Genomic DNA, 6,000 nt, shown 5'->3' with positions numbered 1-6,000 from the left:
ATTCTTTCCAATGTTTGATGAGCAATTTCTGAAGTTTCAGTTAAAGTTTGAGAAGAAGAGAAGCATGTGATATATTTTCTAATTAGCAATATATATATTTTCTGCAACTACTTTGAAAATTACACTCCCAAATGAAATTAACTAAAGAAAATCACTGGCTATTCAGATACCTTGCAGTCATTGTCAATTGATGACAGGTTATCATTAGTGATATAATGAGGTTTGTAATTGCTCTTTCTTCCAGAGAGTGTAAGAGTAGTCTTGTAATTTTAACTATGAACTTGGTTATATTTATCGTCCTGTAATTGATACTGCAGCATTTTATATATTTAAATTCTAGCACAAATAATAAGTATGACAAAAGACAGGTTTGATAAGCATTAATGCCTTATTTGTGAATATAAAATTTTACCTTTATAACAATAAGGTATTAGCCAGAATAATTATGAACTGTAACTGATGAGGTAAAGCAGCACTTTTTAGAATCTTCATATCGCCTTTTATTTCAAAGCAAATTCTGTTTTAACTCAAATAATGCTAAATTATTCTCTATGTTACCCAGAGTGAATCACATGAACTAGCTAATCTTCTTTAATATAGAGCTGATTTTTAAATGTTGCAAGAGATTTTTTTTTTGACAGGGTCTCACTGTGTTGCCCAGGCTGGAGTACAGTGGCACAATCTCGGCTCACTGCAGCCTCGACCTCCTGGGCTTGAGTGATCCTCTTACCTCTACCTCTCAAAGAGATAATTTTTTATGGTGCCTGTATAAGGGGAAAAACTGCTTATGGGTTTTAATACATGTAGTTGCAGCTTTAGGGAGGATGATGTGAGACACAGAATATAGGAACTGGCATCATAAGATTCTGCACTGTGTTTGCCAACTCCAGATCACCATATTCAGGCCCTCTAATTTAGTCTAGTAAAAAAACTATTTGTGATACAAACACCATAATAATAATCACATATGTTAATTTCAAAGCCCAAAAGTAGGAATTTGTATTACTCCTTTGTAGTTGTCTAAAAACCCTGCTTGGAACCCACATGTCATCTCCTTAGCTTCCTCATGGCTTCCTTTATATCTTTATTCCTCAGAGTATAAATCATGGGGTTAAGGAGAGGAGTGAAGACAGTAAAAAAAACACAGAGATAAATTTATCAGTTGGGAAGCTTTCAAAGGGCCAACTATAGATGAATATTAATGGGCCAAAGAACAGAAGCACAACAGTAATGTGGGCAGACAGAGTGGAAAGGGCCTTGGACATCCCGTCAGAGGCTTGGCGATGCACAGTAGCAAGGATGATAGTGGCAGAAATGAGCAAAAGGAGGAAACACATAAGTGAGAGCAGACCACTGTTAGTGAGCACCAGGATCTCAAAAACATAGGTGTCTAAGCAGGCAAGCTTGATCACTAGGGGGAGGTCACAGAAAAAATTGTCTACCCTGTTGGGTCCACAGAAAGGCAGATTGACTTTGAATGCCAGGTGGGTGGCTGAGTGCAAGATGCCAGTGGCCCAGGAAACCCCCACCAGAACAGTTCACACCCTCCGGTTCATGATGGTCATGTAGTGCAGAGGTTTGCATACAGCAATGTATCTATCATAGGCCATGGCAACAAGAAGCACCATCTCACTACCCCCAAAAACATGCAAGAAAAAGATTTGTGACATGCATCCCTGGAAAGTGATGGTCTTGTGTTCGTTGAGGAAGTCTGCAGTCATCTTGGGAGTGGCAAATGTAGCCTGACACACATCGATGAAAGAGAGATTGCTAAGAAGAAAGTACATTGGGGAATGCAAATGAGAGTCTATAATTACTGTGATGATGATAAGGATGCTTCCCAACACTGCAGCTCCATAAAACACAGAGAAGATAAAGAAAAGGAAGACTTGGAGTTCCCAAGAGCTAGACAGCCCCAACAAATTGAATTCAGTAACCACTGATTTATTACTCCATCCATTAACTGAATCTGAGCTGCTGAAGTTATCTAGAGGGAAGAAAAGATAATTAAGATGGATTAAGAGTAAGCTTTTTACCATTTTGCAAATCAAATAGATGCTTTGATTCTAATATAAAAATAAAATGGTGAGGCTATAAGACAAAGAGTATTCACATGATTGTTAGGAATTAATATTTTCCCTGGGCTCACTTAGATAATTATATGAATTATTATTTACTTTTGCCTTTATGCTTTGCAAGATAGATAGATGGATAGAGAGAGAGAGAGAGAGAGACAGAGAGAGAGAGAGAGAGTTTTTATCTAACAGATAAACCTATATAGAAAGAGAGAAATTGAGAGACAGCAATATTTGCCATTGAATTCTAAAATGTTTTTGTAGAAATGTGCAATACCTTAATAGAACTTTGAAAATCGTACATACTGTACTTACGCATTCAGATTATTAATAGTTGAAAATGAGGAGTCTAGCACCATTTACAGAATCTTGAAGGGACAGGCAATTTAGGCCAGGTGTAAAGATATGGAAATCAGTCCAGTTACTTTGATAAATGACAACAAATAAAGGAATGGCATGAGGCCGTGTATTTGAGGTGTCTGCAGCAATAAGAATAGATTGAAATTAATTTGTAACAATTGAACTAGTGTGAGTGAGATATTGCATTTGCTTTTCTGTATCAAAAAATGTAAAGTATACAACAGTGAGTTAAATAATTTAGCAATGACAGATGTATCTTCCTAGAATCTCAGAAGCATACATCCTCTTTAATCAAAAGTGATTCTTTTAGTATCACAGTTGTACTCTTTACCCTTACCATATGATTCCTCTTTTACAGAAGCTAAATTTAGTATTATTTAATATGATTGGCTACCTGCTCTTCAAAGATGGGACTAAATTATCGGGGAACCTGTCCCGATAGTCACGTAAGTTCTTTTCTATATTCCCTAAGCATTGACTGGTTTGAGAAATAAAGGGATGAGTACAAAAGACAGAAATTTTAAAGCTGGGTGTCTGGGGGAGACATCACATGTCGGTAAGTTCTGTGATGCCCCACAAACCACAAAACCAGTAAGTTTTTATTAGGGACTTTCAAAAGCGGAGGGAGTGTGCCAATAGGTGTGGGTCACAGAGATCACGTACTTCACAAGGTAATAGAATATCACAAGGCAAATGGAGGCAGGGCGAGATCACAGGACGACAGGACTGGGGTGAAATTAAAATTGCTAATGAAGTTTTGTGCACCATTGTCATTGATAACATCTTATCAGGAGACAGGGTTTGAGAGCAACTGGTCTGACCACAATTTATTAGGCAGGAATTTCCGCTTCCTAATAAGCCTGGGAGTGCTATGGGAGACTGGGGTTTATTTCATCCCTACAGTTTCAACCATAGAAAACAGCCACACCCATGGGGGCCATTTCAGAGACCCACCCTCAGGGGCATATTCTCTTTCCCAGGGATGTTCCTTGCTGAGAAAAAGAATTCAGTGATATTTCTCCCATTTGCTTTTGAAAGAAGAGAAATATGGCTCTGTTCCCCCTGGCTCACCGGCGGTCAGAGTTTAAGGTTATCTCTCTTATTCCCTAAACATTGCTGTTATCCTGTTCTTTTTTCAAGGTGCCCAGATTTCATATTGTTCAAACACACATGCTCTACGATTTGTGCAGTTAATGCAATTATCACAGGGTCCTGAGGCGACATACATCCTCCTCAGCTTACGAGATGACAGGATTAAGAGATTAAAGTAAAGACAGGCATAGGAAATCACAAGGGTATTGATTGTGGAAGTGATAAGTGTCCATGAAATCTTCACAATTTATGTTTAGAGATTGCAGTAAAGACAGGCATAAGAAATTATAAAAGTATTAATTTGGGGAACTAATAAATGTCCATGAAATCTTCACAATCCACGTTCTTCTGCCATGGCTTCAGCCAGTCCCTCCGTTTGGGGTCGCTGACTTCCCGCAACACTAAATGCAATTTCAGATAGCATAATAGATTTTCTAATTAAATTTATATTTGAACTACTTACCTTTGCTAATGATTTCACAGCCTCTTCTTTCTGTAATTGAGCTAATATCACAATAACAGAAGAGTTTTCCAAGGCCTATTGAATAGCATCTCTGATGTAATTAATTCATTCAACAAATAATTATAGATTGTCTTTTCTGTACCACACAGTTTTATAGACCCTGGAGACAAAGCAATGGGAGAAAAAAATAATAAAAACTGTCCCATCCTCATGTAACTTGCATCCTAAAGCTGTGGGGGTGGGTGGTGTTGGCACAAGCAATTAAAAATAAATAAGTAAAATATGTATTATATCAGTTAGTGACATCTAACTGACATGATATATATATTTATGAATTAAGAGGGGAGAAGTTGAGAGACAGCAAAAAGAGAAAAAAAGATAGTTTGGTAATGAAGATAACTACCTTTGTCAAAGGAAAATATTTATGGAATAGTGCCATGGAGCAAATAAAGCAGAACAAAGGAATATGGACTATAACCAGGTGATCAGTAACAGCCTCACTAGGCAGGTTACATTTCAGAAAGACTAAAGAAAAATGAGGAGCAAGCCTTGAGGAATTCCACTTCAGACCAATAACATAGCAAGTATATGCAATACCTTATTTGTGAAAAATAAACATTCCCTTGGGAAACATCATTGTAATTTTGCAAGTTTATTAGAAATTAATTAAATGAAAATTTAGTTTTTAACCTTATTACGGACTTGACATGCAAAATTGGCTTTTTTGAATAATATTCTCTTCATAGGCTTAAGCATGTTTGTAATGTTAGGGAACCATAAATTTAGTCTCAACATATAGATACATACTAACATTTTCGTTTTTTTCTAGAACAAAATATGGATGTAAAATTGTTTTTCAAATTATGTGTTGACATTTGTATCCATATGTATATATGTCCATGTACAGAATTTGAAAACAATTTTATAATTTTGATATAAGTGCATGATGCTAATTTTATCTAATTGTATTCAAAATAAAATTGAAACTATCTGTTTTCTCAAAAAAGAGCCCTTGAAAATGAAATTCATAGCCAGATCCCCGAAGCTACATGGAGCTCCCTGTGTGTCTACAGTCATAGTCAATAGTTAGTTGAGACAGATACTCATGGAATGACTTTCAAATATTGAGATCATTAAAAATATAAAAATTAGTAATTGATTTTTTGGTATTACCTCACAGAATCAGATGCCTTTTAAAGTATCTGATATATGTATACAAAGCCTGACAAAAATGTGCAAACTGATGTGTGTTGAGTCAAAATTGTCTAAAACCATTTCAGTTTGTCTGCAACTTGGTTCTACAAGTACAGGCAGAATTTCTCTAAAATCATTCTAAAAATATTTTTCCATAGTAAGAGATGATCATATCCCATATTAACAGTTGTGGGATTAGTCAGTCTTCTTGGAAAGGCAGAGTGTGAATTTCCTCAAGATGCCTTAATATAAGAACACAGAATTTGAGATCAGATCTGGGTTTAATTTCTGGCTTCACTACTTACTCTGTGATAGTGTTTGTTCATTCATTCCAACTTCTTGAGTACCTTTGGTGATTATGGGCCAAAAACTCTGCAGGCCCAGAGAGATAATGATGACCAAAACGGATAGGATTAATGTCCTTGTGCAATTTGCTGGAAACAATTCTCTAAACTTTTGAGTCCTTATTTGTGATAGTGCACATTTCAAAGAGCTGTGTAAACTATAAAGTATATTCTAATTGAAAATTACATAATATAGTTTTACTTTCTTACAAGTAAAGCCAATCTGAATAGAAAAATATTTGCTTCTGAGAAGATTAACAAACTAAGAGACTTTAAAAGACCAAATAAGATTAAAATGAAATATTAGAATGAAGTCATTATTTTCTAGAATAAACCTATAATTTATTAAAACATTGGAATACAAATCTGACAAAAAGGAAAGTAGACACTGAAGAAAAACCACATAGCGTTCTTTACAATTCTCCATTCACCGGTTAGCTACTTCCAACCTTTAGCATTCTTCACCTCTAAC

General features: G+C 35.8%; 1 pseudogene; it reads right to left on the bottom strand.

Moving 5' to 3' along the window:
* Positions 1-1,103: 1,103 nt before the first annotated feature.
* Positions 1,104-2,039, bottom strand: LOC100613916 (olfactory receptor 4K1-like; annotated as a pseudogene).
* Between the last annotated feature and the right edge of the window lie 3,961 nt (positions 2,040-6,000).

The sequence above is a fragment of the Pan troglodytes genome, chromosome 15 (assembly GCF_028858775.2).
Source record: "Pan troglodytes isolate AG18354 chromosome 15, NHGRI_mPanTro3-v2.0_pri, whole genome shotgun sequence".
NCBI lineage: Eukaryota > Metazoa > Chordata > Mammalia > Primates > Hominidae > Pan > Pan troglodytes.
Note: the sequence above shows the minus strand (reverse complement) of the source record. Positions and strands in the feature narration are given on the sequence as shown.